The following is a 22046-nucleotide window of genomic DNA, read 5'->3' as shown; positions in this document are numbered from 1 at the left end:
AGCACCTAGAGTACTACATCACATGACACCCTCGTCACTCCTCTCCAGAAGCACACGCAGTGCTAGCCCACACCTCAGATGGTAAGGCACAGCAGCCAGCAGTCATGAGGAAGCAACAAGCACCAGGCTCTAACCTGTACTTGGTCTGTTTGCTAGTGTCTTCGTGTGTGACCCAGGCTGGCCTCCCTCAGCTGTTCCCCGCCAGCCTCTCCGGTGCTAAGATTCAGAAAACAAATGGTGACAAGGACATGGGGAACCCTACTCATTCCCAGCAGGAATGCACACTGTGGAGGGGACTCAAAAAGTGAGAAACAGAACTACCCTGGGATCCAGCTGTGCTGCCCTGAGCACACACCCGAGCATATGCCTATAGCCTACCACAGAGGCACACGTCCGTCCGTGTTCATCACTGCTCTGATCATACACGCTAGAAACAGAAACAGCCAGATGTCCGTCAACTGATGAACGGATAAAGGAAATGTGAGGTTTTGATGCAATTTTATTCAACTATTTAAATTAGTGTTAGCTCTCTCTCCCCTCACCCCCCTCCTGTTTTGCCCTCGCTCTATTCCTCTGCCCATCATTCCCTGCCCTTTCCACATCACTCATTAACCCACTTCCTTCAGTTTCCTTCCTCCTCCCCCTGCAATGGCCCCTTTCTACTTGCCAGGTTTCCACAAATACCAAATTTAGACCCACAAATCAAAAAACCATGTTTTTGTGTATCTGGGTTACCTCACTTTGTACAATGTGTTTCAGTTCCATCCATTTACTGCAAATTTCAGGAGCTACAGTAAAGACCAGACTGACAGTATACGCCTGTGGTACAGCTGTGGCATCATGGTTAAAAAGGTAACCAGCAGCTTCCCGACAGGGGGAACCGATGCCTGGCACTGCAACCCTTGACCAAGAGTGAAGAGCCAATTTAAATCCTACTTTCTCCTACGCTTATTTGAGATTTTAATATGCACGTTGATGTCGCCACCATGAACAGTAACAACTGCTTAGATGCCTGTTGTACACCAAAGTAACTTGTCATGCTGAAGTCAGGAACAAGGGCACCAACCCGCTCTTTTACAACGGTTTGTGACAGCAACCAAGAAAGAAGCTTCCTGTGAACACACAAGAAGGTGCTTGTCGTCCTCATAAGATGCAGCTTCTGGACGCATCAGCGCATAGGAACCACTAACAGTGTAATACAGTACCTTCTAATATTAGCAGCTCTATCAGCTTACAAAGAAAACGCCAGGGAAGCGCACATCGGTGCTCAGAGGCCTCGAGAAACAAGACTACAGTTACAAGAGACTTCCTTGTCCAAACAGACTGATGCCTTAGAAACAAAATCCAGACAATTAAAAATGAACTCAAGAACTTCAAAAAATAACCAGATAAAGTGATTAAAGAGTGGAATAAGACTTCCTTTCACTGGAACCTACGCTCCAAAAAGAAGAAAGCTGTCTAATCTTTCTTATATTGGAACTTAGGAAATCAGGAACATCCCAGCACCTACAAGACACTAAGTTCACTCCTCAGTATAGGAAAGAAGATGAAAGTAATGCACCCTTTCAAAGTAATCAAACACATTGAATCTAAAAATTCATGTCATTTCCTGTTATGAATAAATATCACATTTTCCTCAGTGAATTAAAATGTTCACTCAGGAGGGAGCTGGAGATGCTGCTCTGGCAGAGGACCCAGGTTTGGTTCCCAGCACCCACATTATGGCTCACTATCATCCATCATTCCAGTTCCCATAGACCCAATGATCTCTCTTGACCTCTACATACACAAAACATACATGCAGGCAAAATAGTTGAATATATAAAGTAAAATAATCTAATAAAACATTTAAGTCCACCCATTTGTCATTCATACCCTAGACTTTCATTTATCTACTTAGTTACAACTAAAATTTAAGAAAGAAAATTCTCACTAAAAATGCAAAGTGACGATCTGAAACTTTACCAGCTAGTATAAACTACTATTAACTTGATTATTTCAAATTTCTAAAATAACCCTGCATATCGCCTTTTCTCCTGTTCTCTCCTGGGAAATGTGAGCATGTTTTATCTGCTCAAGTTCTCCTTAAAGAGATTACCTACAGCAATCATAAAACATACTCGCCCTCTGAAAGAGCAAGACAAGATTAAGTTTGCCTTCCTGCTTTCTGCTACCAGAAATTGTAAGTAAAAACTGATAGAGTGGAACCATTAAAAAAGAACAGTAATAGAGCCAAAAGATATGAGGTTTTTATTTTAATTAGAATAGAATTACATCATTTGCTCCCTTCCTCTCCTTCCTCCTAGCCCTCCCATGTTCCTCCCCTACCCTCACCCTCAAATTTACAGGGCCTCTCTTCTTTAACCATGTTGCTATATAAACATATAAAAGAATGAACATATAAATACAACCCGCTGAGTCTGTCCAGTGTTGTCCACATGTGTATTCCTAGGGCTGGCCACTTGGTATTGGATAATCGCCCATCAGGGTTATCACTGGGGAAAACTAACTCTCTATCAGCAGATGTTAACCGCTTGTAGCTCTTGCCCTAGAGGTAGGCCCCACAGCTGGCACCTCTGCATGCTGCCTTCCTAACAGAACTAAGAATTTTGACTGGATGGTTTTAGTTTGTTGTGTCGGTTTGGTTTGGTTTGGTTTGATATTCATCAAATCTGAAAGTAGGAAAATGGCTTGCTGGAGATTCTGAAAGAGGAATAAGAACTTTAGATCGCCCAGCATCAGCACCATAACTGGGAAAGTAGAGGCACATGTGTGTAGACTGCATTGCTGCTGACCCACACTCAGCTTCCTCCTGCGGAAGGACTGTCCAGGTGGAGCCCTGAGACTGGCTTTGGCCAATGAAAGTGTGAGCAGAAGTTAGTGTCAATTGCAGCAAAATCTCTGTGAACCCATGGGTGACCTGGTTCTCTCCTGTTAGAGCAGCTGAAGTCCTGAGTCAAACTGACATGGAGCAGGCTGCAGCTGGCCCACTGGGGCAGCATGGGCAGGCAGCATTTTTGTAGCAAGGACACTTGCTGCCAATGCAGAACTCTTCTGACCAAAATACCGAGTCCATCTGGTGTGCCTAACACATTCTCATCAATAAAGTGGTTTAAACCTATGCCCAACTGGACTTGTTTTCGGTTACATGCATGTAGTACTGTATACTATATCCTTAAAATATGTCCTACTCGCTCTCTCATAAATAAATAAATAGACTGATGGGATGAAGATTTAAACTAAGCACATTAACAATGATAACAGCGCCAGGTGCGGTGTCACACTCGCACTCGGGAGGTGGCGGCAGGAGATTAGGGTTCAACCAGTCTAGATTACAAAAGAAAATAAAAACAAAAAGGAATACATAAATGTGTGTGGTGGTGGTATTGTATTCCCCCAAAATATTGTGCATCTAATAAACTTATCTGGGGTCAGAGAACAGAACAGCCACTAGATACAGAGGCTAGAAAATGGTGGCACACACACCTTTAACCCTAGCATTCCAGAGGCAGAAATCCATCTAGATCTCTGTGAGTTCAAGGCCACACTGGAAACAGCCAGGCATGGTGACTCACGCCTTTAATCCCAGGGAGTGATGGTAGAAAGCAGAAAGGTATATAAAGCGTGAAGACCAGAAACTAGAAGCATTTGGCTGGTTAAGCTTTTAGGCTTTTGAGCAACAGTTCAGCTGAGACCCATTCAGAAGAGGACACAGAGGCTTCCAGTCTGAGGAAACAGGATCAGCTGAGGAACTGGCGAGGTGAGGTAGCTGTGGCTTGTTCTGCTTCTCTGATCTTCCAGCGGTCACCCCAATACCTGGCTCCAGGTTTGATTTTATTAATAAGACCATTTAAGATTCCTGCTACAGTATGTGCTTTACATACATACCATATATGTAAACAGATGGTGCTAGTTAGTTCCTTACCATCCAAAGTGACAATGTTGGGTGGACCACTTTGGAAACGGTAGTCTACTACAATGGTCTCCTAAGTAAAACTGTAACTAAGGCTTCCCAAAGACTGAAGTTTCTGTGAGTAGCCAATACTCCATCCTGCTCATCTGGTTTGACCACAAGTCTTCTACTTGAGTTCACACAGCTCTCACTCTCAGGTTTCAGACTTTAAACAAGTACGCCTATCAGCCTGGCCAGCGGAGCACGTTAAACTACCATTCCAGGTTCACAAAGACCTTTAAACTGAAGTCCTCACTGTCTTTCCTTACAGTTCTCCAGCAGTGATTTTTACTGTACACATCACTGACCTAAAAATCATATACAGGAAAAAGAATCCTTTTCCCTAAAAATCAACTTAAGAACTCCTGAAAATGTTCTCTACCCAGCTTTATTTTCTGAAGTAATCATTCTCTTTCCAACAGAAGACCCACTCTGTACCTACCACTGTGTCAGCCCACAAGAGACACACCAGCCAGAAACAAGGCTGCTTGGGAGAAAGAAGACTAAGAAACCATCAATTAAAAGTCTATGGTGAAAACAAAACAAAAAAAAAAAAAAAGAGAAAGTACTGCAGCAATGACAAGAAGAAACTTGAATGACAAGTCTTTGTCACACAAACCCAAGGCAATGGCATCTCCTGCAGAGAGAGCCTCAGCGAGATGAAGCAGAGAGAACAGAGGCAAAGCTGGTGGGAGGCTGTGGGGAAGGGGCTGGCTGAAGAAGCACACAAGGCCTGCACCCCATGGGGTGACCTCGGCTACACTCAGCAGAGGCACCAGGAAGGGGAAAGTAAGATCTGATTCCCCGTGATTTCCAAATGACTGCAGAATGCAGAATGAATTGTATGAGGGGTTAGAAAAAAAGAGACTTAATTTGGTGGTTATCAAAAACAAAAAACAAAAAACAAAAAAAAAAAAAAAAAAAGCAATGCCAGCCTCAAAAGAGATGAGGGAGGAGCCAAAGTGACAAGATTCGGAACGCACATTGAAGGTGGCTACTGAGGAGTTACAAATGAAGGCCTGGAAGAGATCCCTGTGTATGGGGCTTTAGCCACAGGGTGAGCAGGATGTATTTGTTCATTGTTTGCCAGATCCTGGTTATCTACTGCTATTTGTATACCACTGGACATTTATATCTTGTTCCAACTTCCCTTGAGTCCCTTATAGAAAGAGACATGATTGGGAGGGAGGGGGCTCGGAATTCTTTGTGAAGCAAACCTGTACTAGAGATGAAAGACCTGTGATGCCAGCGTTGAAGATACAAGTAAAGGGCACTGTACATGGGAACACTCAGACTGTACATGGGAACACTCAAACATGACAATAAACCACTGAGCATTTTATCATGCAATTTAAAATGTGTGCATAAAGCAAAGGCTTTTAATGTATACTGTATAATATTGCTATTACTACTTCTAAAAATATAGAATACACCTTTGCTGATGATCTAGAAAATGCAAATTGCTCCCCAAATGCCCTGTGACCTTTAATGTCACTTGTGGACATGAAAAACAGCTGGAGAATTTTTGGCATGCCTCCCACTGGGTGCTGATTCTATGTGCTCTGTCTTGGAATCTGGCTGGCCTGTGACCAGGCACCAGTGATGTCATACCAGCCTCAGGCCTAGTCTCTAAGAACAGCAGTCCTCTCAAAGGCTCATCAAGTTAGGAAGTTCAATCATCATTCTCTTGTCTGAGGAACCAGAGGGAAAGGCTCGGCTGAGGACAGCCTTGTAGAAGTCCTCAGCAAAGCACTAGGGATGTGGAAATCGTTGTGGACATCAGAGACCAAACTAGTTAAAAACCAAGGGACCCCACATGACACCCACCATGTGGAGTAGAACAATGCTGTTGAGCCCAATCCAAATCCCTGAACCTCAAAACTGAGACACAACAAAATGGGTATATTCTAAGCTTTGGGTTATGTTTTGGTTTTTGCTTTGTTTTGTTTTCTTGGGGGGGGGTTGTTTGTTGTTTGTGTTGTAGCTACAACATAGATATTATAACCAGAGTACTCATTATCAGTTGAATTATTATGTCTTCACTTAAATGTAAAAAAAGACAGTCATATACTTGAGGGTTGGGGAGGGGGGTTGTTTTGTTTTTTTCTGGTTTTTGAGACAGGGTTTCTCCATGTAGCCTTGGCTATCCTGTATGGCAAACACTCTGTAAACCAGGCTGGCCTCAAATTCACAGAGATCCGCCTCCCTTTGCCTTCTGAGTGCTGGGATTAAAGGTGTACATTACTGCTATCAGACTTGGGAAATATTTTAATTGGACAACCACAAACACACAAAACCAAAAAGAAAGGAAACAGTTATCACTAAGTCCTTATGTTCACTAAATTTATAGAATGCTGTAGTGCTTCAGTCACATGTGTCGTTTATAATCATCTGAAACATTAAAATTAGATGAGCGATAATTTAATATCCTGACATTCTAATAAGCATCTGATGTCTCTGTAATACTGCCAAGCTGGCCAATGTAAAGACTGCTCGCCTGGTTACATCAGTGCTGTTTTTCCTTTGTGGCAGAATGTGCACATATGGAATGTACTAAAATTTACAATAAAAAGGACCATTTTATTAAAGCACAAATCTTCTCTTCTATAGGAAAACAAACTTCTTTAAAAGAAAATAATAATTACTATTACTTTTCTAATAATGATAATAATAACAACGGTGACAGTAGCACCAGAAGCTAAGGAAAGAATCTATGAATTCCATGATGCCTAGGCTACATAGCAAATACCAGGCCAGTCAGGGCCAAACAGCAAGGATGAATTCATACCAGTGATCTTAAGACTCCTAAGCAAGCCAAAATACCAGAAGAAGCAGGTACAAGTTAGGCCTTGGGATCTGACTGGGTATGGAAGGTATGCATTCCTCTCCACTCATCCCACAGCACTCCTTCAGCATGTTCTGTGACTGCGGCATGGTGCCGGCAGAGACACACAAAAGCAGAGTGCCACTTCATAAACTGACTGCTCTTCAATTTGACCTTAGCAAAGGCTAAGAAATAACAAAAGTGGACCCCACCAGCAAGGAAACCTGAAAGCAGCAACCATTCATGAGAGGAAGAGGCTTGGCTGCCAGCACTCACCTGAAGAACAAAAGCTCTGCTGGGCCAGGGGGTGCCCTCCAGCCCTGCAGGGAGCAGGAGGAAAGTCCTGCACCTCCTGAATAACATCAAAAATGGCCACAGTAGTCAGAAAGCCATTAGCCTGGGCTAGAAGAGGGCATGGAGGGACACAGGGAGACATGAGGTGACTTATCCCAGTAACCTAACTCCAGAGCTCAGTCTAGAAACTATTTATTCAAGCAACTAACGCTAAAAAGAGATTTTAAAGACATAATGGAGGGGCTGGAGAGATGGCTCAGGAGTTAAGAGTACTAGCTGAACTTACAGGACCCATATTCAGTTCCCAGCATCCACATGGCAGCTCGCAGCTGCCTGTAACTCTAATTCCAGGGGATCTGATGCCCTCTTCTGACCTCTGCAGGCTCCCGCACACATGCTGTGCACATACATATACTAAGGCACCCTCCTACACATAAAATAATTTAAGTCGGGGCTGGAGAGATGGCTCAGAGGTTAAGAGCACTGGCTGTTCTTCCAAAGGTCCTGAGTTCAATTCCCAGCAACCACATGGTGGCTCACAACCATCTGTAATGAGGTTTGGTGCCCTCTTCTGTCCTGAAGGCAAACATGTAGGCAGAACACTGTATACATAATAAATAAATCTTTAAAAAATAATAATAATAATACTTTAAGTCACAATGGCACTACTAAAGCAATAGTTTCACTGAGAACCACAGCCCACCACCATGCAAAGGCATCCAGGCAGCAATTCCCAGTGAGATACGCTTTATAACACCCTAAGAACTGGGAGCCTAGGAGCTGGGAGCCTAGAAAGCCCATTTCATGACCCTAGAAACTCAGGAGTCATTTCTAATCAACTAATATATTCGTAACTATCTCCACCTCTCTCCAATCCATGACTGAATTGCACTTAGGCCAATATGGTCTATAAGTACACTATTAATACAGTAATCCATAAAGTAACAATGAGTAAATAATAAAGCACAGTGTAATCAATGATACTATCTAGACTTTAGCAGTATGAAGAAAGCCTAATTGACTCAAGAGCCAGCTAAATGACTCAGCGAATAAAGGCATCTGCCACCAAGCGGGTGACATGAGTTCAATCCCTAGGACCCACATGGAAGAAAGAGACAAGTGACTCCCACGAGTTGTCCTCTGACTCTATACACATGTCATGGCATGTGTACCACACACACAAACACAAACCACAACATAAATAAATAAATGTAATTTTTAAAAGTTTTAAAAGAAAATTTGACCACTCAAAACTTAGGTCCCTTCCTGGAACCAAATGTAAAAGTATATTCCAGAAGGAAATGAGTTAAAGGTAACAGCATCTAATCATACAGAAATAAGAGAAGGCACTAGACTACAACACTCAGCCATTCTATGCCACCCAGGAAGATAGGTGTGGAGGCTCCTGGGTGAAAACGGAAACAGTCTTCTACTGAAGTTCTCACGGACTCTCCGGCTACACTGCCCTCATCTCTGTGACCCTTCTTTCCCCTCAGTTGGCATCCCTCTGCTCCTTAGTTATTCTCATGTAATCCACCCTGACTTCCCTGTCCACCTCACTCATTCCAGAACATTCTCCATTCGGTCCTCTACTGACCAGCTCCACTCCCACAGCTCACCCTCTTTAGTCCTCCTCTTCAGTCTTTCTCAAAGACGCCACCCTAGCAACACTAACCTACACATTCCCTTCGCCTAGATATCTGCTCTACAACATTCAACGCCTCCGGAGACGGTAAGCCTTCGGGCATCCTCTCTCTGCAGAACGTCTTCTCAGGAGGTGGGATGTTCAGTGCTACAACTAGACTGGTACAGTCCAGATCCAAACCCTGTCAACACCATGCCGTACACCTTTGCCACTGCTCAAAATGACTGAAGCCCTTGGATGATTAGGAAGACATTCTGACCCGGGCCCACTCCGCTTCTACAGCCTACCGCCAGAGTCCCCGCATCGCTCAGCCGCCTCCTCACAGCCCACACTCACAAACTACCATTCTTCCCAATCAACTTGGTATTCTGACAGCTGCCCCTCTCCATTATCCCCACCACACAGGCTGCCTGTGTCCAGTAAAGGCCATTTTCTCAGGCCTTTAAATTCTTCCTGGTTTTACTTTTCTTTCCCTGAAACATCGTGTCCTCTGTTAACCAATGTCCCTACACACCTGTGACTTCACATAGATTTCCAGCTCTGAAACATTCTTCATATCTTGTATTTTTCCTGGAAGACATTTATACATCTCACACATCCTCTCTGCAGCTTCCCACAGATCCCCAACCAGCATTATTCTTATTCTATGCCTATATACAGCCACACACCTCAACACAGAGTATTGCAGTATCTTTATACTACAGTATAGGGATTTATACTTGTGTGTTTTTACTAGAACATGAACCTAAGTATAAATGTGTTCTGTTATATTCCCAGTTTTTATTACAATACGTGACAAAATGTTTCCTGCCTAAAATATAGAAACTACTGAACATAGTTTTAGGCATTCAACCTAAGAAATGCAGGAAAATATAGAACAAGAGGGGAAAAAATGCTGTATGATGAAATAACAAAAGACTAAGATTATCAGTGGGAGATTATGAAAAATAAATAATTTATCAAAAGATAAAACATTAATTCACATAAGAGGACAGAAACAGTCCAATATGTAAACTGTTCAGCTACACTAATTAGAAAGCACATCGGGGACCAAGAGCACAACAGATCGTAGTAAAGTAACCTAGAACTAGAAGACAGTGGTAGAAACGGAGACAAAATGGGAGTAATTAAGATACACACAAAATAAGTTAGACGTTATGAAGCCGTGACTGGGTCGATGTAAACATAAAGAGCAGCACCCTTAAATAAAAGTATTCCTTCACAAGCTAGCGACTTCCCTGTGCTTCCTATAACACACCATGCCTTTCACCTGTGACTTCACATACATTTTTATCTCCCAGACACCCTTCCATAGCTAATGGACACATGGGGAGTTAAACAATTAGAGCTATAGTATAACTGTCCTATTAACTTATAAAGGCAATTTAAGAAGGTATTGGCTTTCACTTGTGTCCAATCTTTTTTTCTTCAGCGGCTATTTATTGACATTCAGGTGGGCACTACAGCAACAGGCCTGGAGATGCTGCCGCAGTGGAACGAATGGAAGGTGGAGAGCAGAGTGTGTCTGCAGTGACGGCTGAGGGCTGCAGAGGGGGAGGGGGAGGCCAAGGCTGGTGGGGAAGCAAGTCAGGGCCAGGGCCGAAGGTTATCACACAGGAACCTGGGCCCCACGCCCTCAGCCCCTACCCTTGCGGTCTCCTGACTCCAGGCCAGGGCTGGGAGTTCTCGGGGCAACTTTCTTCAGGAGCAAAGTACACAGAGATGCCGCTGCCCTTTCGTGATAAAGTCAGAGGGTTTCCAGTTCTGCATTCCTCTTTCACCCCTGGCTCGGGCAGGGCCATATGATAGACAGCTGGGCTCTAGTCCATGTTCCAGGGGCATTAATTTTCCCGGTGAGTCCCAGCCCACCAGCGCCACACTATGGCCCCCAGAGTAAGCACTACAAGCGTTGCTGGCCTGATGGATGGGATGGGGGAGGGGATGAGCCGGGGGCCAGAAGAGAGGCTCCAGAGGATCATCAAGGCACAGGCACTACACTCATGGTGTTGGTGAAACCAGGGCCAGGGCACCACCCAGTCAGCACAATGACCACATCTCCCTTCTTGAAGAAGCCTCGGGCCTGGCCAACATTCATGGGCAAGTTCACACGGAAGTCTAACTCCTCAGCCCACGCATCCTGTACCGCATCCTTACACGGCACAGGGAAGATGCCATGGTACAGAGGGGCCTGACAAGCCGCCTGGGGATTGGGCGCCACCACGTGATGAGAGCACGTGGGCAGTACCTAGCCACCTGGTGAGCACTCCTGCCAGACTTGGTGAGCAGATAACGGCCCCACTGCAGCACTTGAAAGAGGCCTCGGCAGCGCCCACGACGGCAGCTTCTGTGGGGTCATCAGTAATAAGTGCCGGATGGCAGAGTTCCTCTGCTCCACAGGCATTGGGTGCTACATGTGAACAGCCTCCAGACGGCAGTCTCCTTTGGCTGTTTCTCCTGACAGCAAGTAGTTTGTTTCATCTAGGACTGCGCTGGCCACATCACTGCCCTCAGCACGGGTGGGTTGGGTTTCTTGCTCACGCTCTCCAGCATCACTGGGGTGCAGGTGACAGGTTTCCCCGCTTGGTTGCATCATCCAATCATCATCTTCTGAGACAGGAAGACCACCTCTGCAGGAAATCTCAATGCCGAGGTCGTCATGAGCCACCACGATCCATCCCATCACTGGCCTCCACAATCTCATCAACCTGCAGACGCCTTCATGTTCTCAACTTTGCTGAGGATCTTGATGTCCTCACCCTTCTCTCCCAGGACCTTCCTAACCTCACGCACATCGGCTGCCTTATGAATGAAAGGCACAAACACCATGTCTACATCCTGCCCCACTCCAAACTTCAGATCCTGGATGTCCTTTCCTGACGTCGCAGGGAAGTCCACAGAAGCTCCAGGGGGGTCCACCCCCTTCTTGCTGCCCAAGGAGCCACCATCCTCCACCTCTGTCAGCACCCTTCTCCTCCACCTCCACCCCTTGCAGATGTTCTCACTGTCCAGCCACAGGATGCTCTCATCACCCTTTTCCACGTAGGTGTTGTCCAGGGCGATCCTCAGAGCGGCTCCCTTCTTCAGCTCCACTTCTGCAGTGCCGCTGCCCTTGGGAAGTCCAGTCCGGGTCTCAGGTCCCTTGGTGTCCAAACCCATGACAACAGGCTGGTAGAGAATGGGTCGGATGCAAAGCTTCCTGTGGGCTGCATGCACATTCTTGGTGGTTTCTACACGGTGCTCATGAGTTCCCTAAGAGAAACTCAGACAAGCCACATTCATTCCTGACTTGATCATCTCTGTCAGCATCTCCACAGATGGAGAAGCAAGACCAAGGGTACAAATGATGCCAGTGCTGCAGGCCAGGATGGGAGTGCAGTCAGTGTCCAGGCAGCACATGTGTTCCAGGAAGGTGTCAGCCAGCCTGGAGCTGCTGGGCCTGAATGAAGGCAGTCACTGCTTTACTGTGTGGTTTCAGCATGGTTCCTGGGGTCCTTGGGTATACTGCGGATCCTGCTGCCATACCTAAGTCGGAAGCCTGGAGGGTCAGGATACATAGCTGCTATGCTGTGTTTCAAATCTTCACAGCACCCTCTCTCCTGCCCAGGAATCTCTCCTGATAGCGGCTGGACATACTATGTTGTGAGGAAAAGGAAACAGTCTGCAAAACTATCTCCAACAAAGCAGCATCAGAGGCACCAGCACTGGGACCAGAAGCAGTTTCTCAAGCTTGAGTTACTCAGCTCAGTGTCCACTGCAACATCAACAACAAAAGTTCTAGACAAGCCATTACAAAGGGCCTTGGTTTAAGAGCATGATAAAAGTGAAAACTTAGGGACTGCCAGGACAAATTTTGAGGCAACCCTAACCTCAGAAAAAACAAAACCACTCTCACCCTGAAGACAACAGATAGGTATGGTGATATATTGTGTCCCCCAATATATTATACACCCTAATAAAGCTTATCTGGAAGTCAGAGGAAAAAGCCAGCCACTATATTAAACACAGAAGTCAGGCACACGCCTTTAATCCTAGCATTTGAGGGCAGGGATCCATCTGCTGGATCTCTGTGAGTTCAAGGTCACACTGGGAACAGAGCCAGGCATGGTGACTCACGCCTTTAATACCAGCACTAACCATGGAGGTCTGGAGGTCTGTAAAGGAAGTGATAGAGCTGGGCAGAAAGAGGAAGTGATGTAGCTGGGCGAAGAGAGGAAGTAAGATGGCAGGCACAGGAAAACATAGGCATAGATTTATAGGAAGTAGGTCTCTTTAGAGGCTGAGGAGTCCATAAGGTGAGGTTGGCTGTGGCTTGTACTATTCCTCTGATCTCTCAGTTTTCACCCTATCTGGCTCCAGGTTTTTTATAAGACCGTTTAGCAATTCTTTCTTACAAACAGGGTCATCCCCCTTCTTTTCAGAGTCCCCAGCCTCACCAGGCAAAGTGACAAAAGATGAGGATTAGGGCCTGCCAAACAAAGGGGACCCTTTCCACAATAAACTGAGACCCCAAAGGACACCTCTTGGGGGGAAGAATAAACTAGAACTGATCACCAATCCCAGGAGGAAAAAACATGCTGTCTTAAGAAAAGTTTTAGAAAGAATAGGAAAAAACAAAGTTCTAGACTTAGAGAAACCGTGGCCACCCCATTTACATAGTGTGAGCAGACCACTCCTGAGACTGGAGATGGTTGTAACGTGTCTCTGGCTAGGAATACTCTCAGAAGCCAAACCTGTCTCAGAGGAGAGAAGATGCACCCTGAAAATTCACAAAAAGGTGAAAGTAGAAAAGTAAAATGCACCGCATGGTGACAGCAGGCACACAGGGAACAGGCAGAACCGGAAACTAGGCGAGTGAAGTGGGCCGGGCTTCCGGTGAGTGAGTAAGTGAGCTGAAAGTAATCTCTGGAGCCTAGGAGTTTCTCTAGTTTGCCTTCTGCTGCTCTGCTAAAACGTTCTGACAAAAGCAACTTGGGGAGGAGGGGGTTTATTTGGCTTAGGGCTGGAAGCCCATTATCAAGGGACGCCAGGAGCTCAAGGCAGGAGAAGACCGAGACTGAAGCAGGGAGCATGGAGGAGGTTGCTTACCACCTTGCTTTTCCATGGCTGTTCAGCTTGCTCAGCCCAGGACCATCTGCCCAGGGGTGGCAGCGCTCTGTGGGACAGGCTCTCCCACCAATCACAATCTCCCACAGCTGGGCCTACAGACAATCTGATGGAGACCTTTCCTCCAATGAGGTTCCTCTTCCCAGATACAGGCATGTTGGCAAAAACTCAACAGCACAAACACTAAAAGCACCTGATTCAGGGTGTGTGGGAAACAATCCCAATAAACACACTCTGGATAATAAATAAAAAATAAAAATAAATTTAAAAATTAGCCCAAAAATGTCTCAGGGTATAGCTCAGTAGTGGTGTGTATACCTAGTATGTACAGATATCTTAGGTCCAATCTCCAGAACCCCCCTCAAAAAAAAGTCTATGAACCACAATATTCAAAATTAAAATCTCACTGAGAGTAGGATAAACAAAACATACTAGGGAACCATCAAACTGGAAGACAATGGTTCACAAGAAACTATCTGTAACTCAGCAGATAACCACTGCCAGCAAGAATATAAAAAATAAGATGATCTATAAAACATCTCATTGGCACCCCCAGACAGCCAAAAGAATAGGGAGTTCAATGTAATGATGGCAGAGAATTTTCCAAGCTCTATACAAGACACCATCTATATAATTAAGAAGCCCAGCGAAACCTAAGCAGAATAATTAGAACGAATTCCGCTCAGGCTGAGGCTACTTAAATCAAACAGAAGTGAACCTACCAAATCTTGTAAGGGGCCTCAGGGGAGTTTTAAAGAGCAGAGTAGGGCTGGAGAGAAGGCTCAGCCACTAAGAGCACTGAATGTCCTTCCACGGGACCCACACGGCAGCACACAACTGTCTATAACTCCAATTCCAGAAGTCTCTTCCGGCTTCCACAGGCACCGGGCACTCAGGTGGTACAGACATGCAGGCAAAATAGTCATAGACATTAAAAAAAACCAAAGAGCAGAGTGGCTCTTATCAAAGACAGACCACTTGCCAATGGCACACATGAACGACACAGTGAGCAGGATGGCAGACTTTAATGTGCTAACCGAAAGCATCTGCCAACACAGCACTCTCTATGTAAGACACCTTCCAATAAAGAGTACCATCTGTTTCCATGGTTTGAGTAAAAAGGCACTCTCATCCAACCCCCCGCTCCAGATTAAAACAAACAAGGTGCACTAATAACATCTAAAAATATCCTTCAAACTATGCAGCTTAAGAACACCTGGGCATCTGTGCAAAGAAGAACACTTGGCATTTCCCTGTAAATTCCCTTGATGGAAAGACATGAGTTTGAGATACTAACACCTTATTTACATAAGTGTCCTGGCTCCTCAGTAGATGAAAGGGTAAGAGACCACTTACATCTCTTTTGATGTTTATTTATTGTATGATTTGATGTATATACTGTTTTGCCTGCGATTATGTATGTGCCTACACAGGCCACAAGAGGGCATCGAATTCCCTGGAAGTGGAATTACAGATGGTTGTAAGTGCCATGTAGGGGTGCTGAGAATTAATCCTGGATCTTCTGAAAGAGCAACAAGTACTCTTGACCACTGAGCCAACTCTCAAGCACCCATTTACATTCTTTATTGGATGGCCTGCCTGCACACTCACACCCACACTTTATCCTGTTTGGAAAAGTTTTATTTAACTACAGTGTCAGGAGTTGAGAGACTAAACTGCAATATCGTGATTCATTTTAGCCCATTTATATTCCAATAGTTTAATATAAATTGTTCATTAACGAATCCTCTGATCTTAAATCATTAAACTTGTAATAAGTAAATATTTTAAGAGAAAACTTTAATGAAAGGTTTAATGCTTTACAAGTCACTTGAAGCTGATTCTCACACATTTACTAATAAACTCAGTGGATCACAGTCTTTGAAATCTGTAACTGTTTCTTTAATTCCAAGCTATTCCAAGCTCTCAGTCAACTGGCAGGTTGCCTGTTTCTCTGCACAGTTCTCTGTTACTGAGTTTCTCATTTTCTTCTTTATGACACTCCCTTATGTTATCTTCTGAAATAACCTTTTGCTACACAATTAAAAACCCTCCAAACTCAATCTTCTTTGAGGCTCCAACTGGCAAATGTTTTCCCCAAAAAAAAAGGGGGGGGGGAGTAATTTTCTTTCCCCATTTTTACAATGCAGCCCAGCAGAAAACTGTTCCACTCTCCTTGATTCTGTCTTTAAACCATAGAGCAGCTTGGCCATTTTCAAGTTTCTTGGACAAGCTACAGACAAGGTCGGACAAATGGAAAGCATGATGATGTCTGAAGTCACCAAGTGCACCAGTTATCAGGACACTGAGACTATCACGTCACTAACAGAGGAGGACATGCGGGAAATGCTGTCAACCAAGACCACTGCTGCGGCCACACTGATTCAAGAAAATAGAAAATGAAATAAAAGATCACAGGAAAAGAAGGCCAGAAAAAATTAAGGAGTCTGCTATTGCTTTCTCTTACCAACTCTGATAAATCAAATCTCTGTCAATTTATTTTAGTAAGTTGGGAATTATTAAATGTACATTTCCACTGTATTCCAATTCAAATGGATAGAAAGAACACTAACTTTGTCTTGTACCTGGGCAAAGGGAAGAGAGTGTTTAAGCAATGTCCAAATGTGCACACTGACACTGGAAACATTAGAAACCAGTTTTACTGTCCTGACAATGTCCTATCTGCTGACCCAATTCAACGCTTTAATACCTCAAACACTTAAAGGTGATGGATGACATGCCATCTGCCCGAATTCTACCTCCTTTCTGCCAGTGAGATGCTACACTCCAGATTAACCCAGCACACAGAACACCTTTTCTTTTTTCTTAACTCACACACTAGATCAAACACTCTAGCACCAAATTATTTTATCCTATTGTTTCCTAAAAATAGTATTTTCAGTCTCCCAGACTATATATACATGTTAATGTAAACTTTCTATAACATGCAACATAACTGTGAATTTCCTGGGCTCACTCGGTAAGACTAATACAAAATAGCCTGCGCATAGAAGCAGAACAGGAGCACGTGGCAAGCTCGTGCTCACGTCCACAGCCACACATGCAGACACTGCCCACCAATCACAAGTCTTGGACTGCATCAGTGACAGGATGTGTGCTGAGTCACTGGCAGGCTGCTTCCTTTCCCGAGTGAGTCGGGTCATCTGGACTTCACTGAGGCTTGTCTCGCAGAGAGGAGTCTTCCAAAGCCGGTGCAACAGGTCTTAAACAGTCATGACGGGAGCAGGCTTCCTGAGTCGGGACCTACAGCTTTCCGCACTGGCCATGGCTGCAATGGGCCTCGAGGTGAGAAGGAAGCTCCTCGGAGCCACTGCTCCATGTTCAAAACAGCAAGGCTAACTGTCAAAGAGAATGCTGAAGAGCTCTCCACTCAGAGCAGCCAGCTAGAAGGGAAGGAAGGGTCTGCCAGCCATCAAACAGCCAGCTAGCCCAATCCAACAGCTCTTGTCAGTTTAAAACCTCTAAGGGTGTTAACAATAAAGAGCTACCATGAAATTAACATTCTTTTCTAAATGTATCTGACTATTTTTAATTATTGTGTGTCTGCATCTGTGTGTGGGTACATGTGCCTTTGTGTGTGTGAACACAGGTCAGATGTACACCCCTAGACTCCCCCAGAACTGGACTTAAAGGCAGCTGTGAGCTAGCATTTTGAGCCACCCAACATGAGAACTGGGAACAGAACATGGTTTCTCTACAAGGGCAATGTGAACTCTAACTGCTCAGCCATCTCTCCAGCCTGAAATCAGCATTCTTAACAGTACCTACCAGTACTTGATGCTGAGCAAATGTCCTTGGAAAAGGCCAGGCAGGTCCTCTGATCTGCCTCACACTCACACACACTTAACTTCACGATCCAGCAACAGGCTCCTCCCCTTGACTATTCCCTGTCCTAAACTAGTTACATCCCCAGTCACATTCCTTCAGTGCTCAAGTGCTTGGTTGACACTTAAAACACAGATTCCAATATAAGAGGCTGCGAAGCCACGCTGAGAGGACAAAGCTTCAGGGGTCAAGTCTTCTCATTACAGAAGGTGACAGAAGAACTACCGCACTGACCACATCAGTCCTCCACCCTTTCTTTACATCAGGGACACGAAAGACTCAAGTCGCTTATAATACGAACGTGAACCCCCCCAGATCGGTTAACATTCCTATAATGTTCCCAGGAATATTTTACTTATACTGTAAGACGATACTTTCTTTTTCTAAATCCTGTCCTACTCCACCCAATATGGAGCCATGCCATGTCCCAACACCCACAAAAAGAAAGAGCAAGTACCAGACTACTGCATTCTCGATCAATTATGTTGCTCTCTGGTACAATCGTGACACTGATCCTTACTAACAGTACCCATCACTTGATCCTTCTCTGCACTTCCCAGGCTACTGTTAGTTTTGACTGACAAAGGAAAAAGAAAGTGGGAATTACTACTTGTGTTTTGCAGGAGAAAAAAAAGGACCTTAGGGAGGAAAAACTTTTTACGTTTTTGAGACAGGGTCCTCCTGTGTAGTCCAGGCTAGCATTGAACTCACTATATAGTCCAGGCTAGCCTTGAACGTGCAGCTCCCCTGCCTCAGTCTCCCAAGGGAATAGAATTTAAAAAGAACCTTAATTCTGCATCTCAATTGTTTTGTTTTGCGCCTCCACAAAGATTATTAAAATCCAAAATAGATGCACTTTAAGGAATCCAAAATCTGAGCGGCAGACTCAAACAGCTGTGTAAGTGTCTCTATTCACCCATGATTCTCCTGTCCTTAAGCAAAGTATCACAAGAACTGCCATAGTGCCTGACAATGTAAATGAGCCACTTACTCTGCTTCCCTGCACACAGGAAATAGGTTTCCTTTTGTATATATGCATGTTTAGTTTTTCTTTTCCTTTTGTTTTTGTTTTTATTTTGGTTTTTTGGTTTTTGAGACAGAGTTTTTTCTGTGTAGTCCTAGCTATCCTGGAACTCACCCTGTAGACCAGGCTGGCCTCTAACTCACAGAGATCTGCCTGCCTCTGCCTCCGAGTGCTGGGATTAAAGGTGTGAGCCATCACCTCCTGGCTGCACTTCAGTTTTTCAATAAAAGTTATTCCCAAAGAGTTTCTATATAACTTTAATACTCCTTACCTGATGACCAAAGTCCTCATCTCAAGAACTGGTGCAGCAGCAAATGCCAAAGATCTTTAAAAGGATGAAAATCCACAACCACTGCAAAGGCCACACAAAAATGTAGGGCTGTGTGGGGCGGCATCTATAACTTAGAACTGCTTTTATCATTCACTTATCTCTCTTCCTATTTTAAATGCCCCACCAGCATCTGCATAATTCCCTTAACCTAATACAGAACATACTCGATGTCCTAACAGAACTGTAGCTGGCAAGCAGAAGAACTATCCACAACCATGCTATAAAACAAGCATGTTGTCTATCTCACGTTTTAGAAAGCTCTCAGGGACTAAGAATACCACATAAAAATATAAACCTCATTATGCAAGCCTGATACGTCATACCTGACTTCGCAGCATCCTTAAACAGAAAAAGCTGTCTTTGGAGGTAAAGACAACCTCGAAAAGATTCTCAAACCTCTTCTTCAAAATGAAAAGGCCACCAACTTCCCAGCTGACTTGTTTATGTTACTTTTTATGTGTCTGTGGATTTTTGCCTGCATGTCTGTCTGGGCACTACATGAGTGCCTGGTGCCTGAAGAGACCAGAAGAGGGCATCAGATCCCCAGGAACTGGAGTAACAGGGGTGTGAGCTGCCATGTGGGTGCTGGGAATTGAACCTGCGTCGTCCAGAAGAGCAGCCAGTGCTCCTAATGAACCACCTCTCTGGCCCTTCAGTTGATTCTTTCTGAGCAGCCTTTCCTACCAGTTTTCTAGAAGGCAAAGTATTTGTCAGCAATTTCCCATTTCTGGCCCTTTCCCTAAAGGTTATTATTATCTTCTCCACTCACGCCACTATTGGAATTTCAACTTCCACACCAACAGTCTTGAGTTACAAATCTTTCCTTACATTTCATAATACCTTTCCAAAAAATGGTAGCGTTATTTGGGGACACCTAGGGTGAACTGTTTTCTTTTCAGCTCAAAATTAAGAAGCTTAGTTCTTAATTTTCTAGCTTAGCTATCAACTTCAATTATATATTACTGGGTAACAAACTAACCCAAAATTTAATATTTAAAATAACAGCCATCTTATTGAAGATCACATTTTTGTTGATGATCCCAAGTATTCAAAACATGGTGAACCTAGCAATCCACCTACTCTATATGGCATGAGACAGTCACTGCTGGTCCTGAACTGGTGACTAAATAGAGCTAAGGGGCTCTCGATGGTTCCACTCACATGTATCATGTCTTGATGGGAACAGTCAAATGGCTGGGCTCAGCAAAAACTGTGGGCCTGACCTCTCCAGATCAGCCACTGCTTTATGCTGTTCAGAGTACCACCTCTCCAGCATCTGTCTGGGCAATTCTAGTTACACATCCTAATGGCATCCCCGGCATCTTTAAAGAGAGTTACAGTTGCTACAGCAGTCACGTAAAGCTTATGGAAGTAACCGACCAATATCTGGTTTAAGTTAAGGCCCCTCCATGAGATGGAACCCACGGCTGACACTGCTTGGATGGCCGAGAACCTGAGATTAGGTAGCCTAGGGACCTAGAGTAAAACCAAATAATACTGTTTGCTAAAGGAACATAGCAATAAAATGTCTCCTAATGACATTCTGCTATACTCATAGTTCAATGCCTTGTTCAGACATCATCAGAGAAGATCCCTCCTGCAGCAGATGGGAACAAATACAGAGACCCTCTGCCAAACAATACTCAGAATGAGAGACGTTGGAACATTCAGCCCTAAAAGGGATGTCTCCATCAAATCCCTCCCCTCAGGTTTTCTGCAGAAAAGGAGGCAGAAAGAGTGTAAGGGTCAGAGGGATGGAGGACAGCAAGGAATCAAGGCCTTCTAGACACAACAGAGCTGGCACACATAGGAACTCACAGAGACTGTAGAAGCATGCACAGGGCCTGCACAGGATGCACCAGATGGGGTCCCTGAGCTGCAAGAAGTGAACACATGCCCCTCATTCTTAACCCTGGAGCTATATCCAATTGACAGTCACTTGCGAAAGAAAATTTAGTTTTCCCCAAGGGAGTCTCACTGAGGGAACAAACTACTCTTAAGGTCAGGACTCTCATGCCCAGCAGTGGATGGCCAACACAACAAAACTCAACGAACCTTTGGAAGTTCTTTGTCACATAATGTTGTCAGGGCATTTTTTAAAAAACTTTACAGGTCCTTTGTGTATATACTATGGCTTCTGGCTTTATGTTTTTATGGTATTTCAATGTGTGCAGTGTGTGTGTCTCTGTACCACAACATTCCATGTACGTACCCCAACCTCTCAGTTATAGCTCAATATAATGTGCAGCCATCCTTAATCCACTACACCAGCTAAAGTGATCTGTCAGAAGCAAAATGTCCATTAGTTGCAAACATATATACTGATTCCAGAACACTTGGCTACTACATTCCTAACACAAATTAGCCTATAATACCATAATTGCACTTTATAAATAGGCATTCTTTTTTCATTGGATACTTCAAAATAATAAGCAATAACCTACATTTACCTCAGTCACATTGAGAAACTGTTAAATGCACATGAAAGCTTCAAGATGAGGTAAAATTGAAAAACCTACTTTGCAAATTCCAGACAACCTAGGTTACACCTAGACTAGGTATTAAGCCTCTTACCCTGAAACCCAGGATAAGTGAGCAACTTCTAGAATGTCCCTTCACGTGCAGGATATAGTACAAGTGAACACTGAAGATCCCGAATGCACCCAAACTTCTCTGATGTTTACAGAATCACAACATTTCTACCCCCACCCTAAAGGCTGCCCGGAAGTTTTAATGCAGCTAGATCATTCTGAGTTCCCCAAATACGCAATTAACAAAAAGTAATTCAAATCTCGAGGTTTTAGGCTCTCTTCGAAAACTATACGCTGACACTTGACCTGCCCATCTAACAGAGCTCTTGACCCACACTAAGATAACAAGAATAAACTACAGACTATTGAATAAGTGCATAATAAACACTCAAAAGCCAAATCATTTCTAGGAAGCTACAATAACCTACATCCTGTTGTTACCATCTTCCTCTGGCCTCCACAAGTGTACAAACACATGCACATACTGGACCGGAAA

The 22046-nt window shown here is 44.3% G+C and overlaps 1 protein-coding gene and 1 pseudogene across 2 annotated transcripts in view; both read right to left on the bottom strand.

Moving 5' to 3' along the window:
* Prim2 (DNA primase subunit 2) overlaps positions 1-22046 on the bottom strand; it is a 237060-nt gene that overhangs the window by 191964 nt on the left and 23050 nt on the right. The gene's annotated exons all lie outside the window — the stretch shown is intronic.
* On the bottom strand, positions 9606-12644 carry LOC114690539 (annotated as a pseudogene).

Source organism: Peromyscus leucopus, chromosome 16_21, assembly GCF_004664715.2.
Source record: "Peromyscus leucopus breed LL Stock chromosome 16_21, UCI_PerLeu_2.1, whole genome shotgun sequence".
NCBI lineage: Eukaryota > Metazoa > Chordata > Mammalia > Rodentia > Cricetidae > Peromyscus > Peromyscus leucopus.
This window is presented reverse-complemented; position numbering and strand designations above follow the sequence as displayed.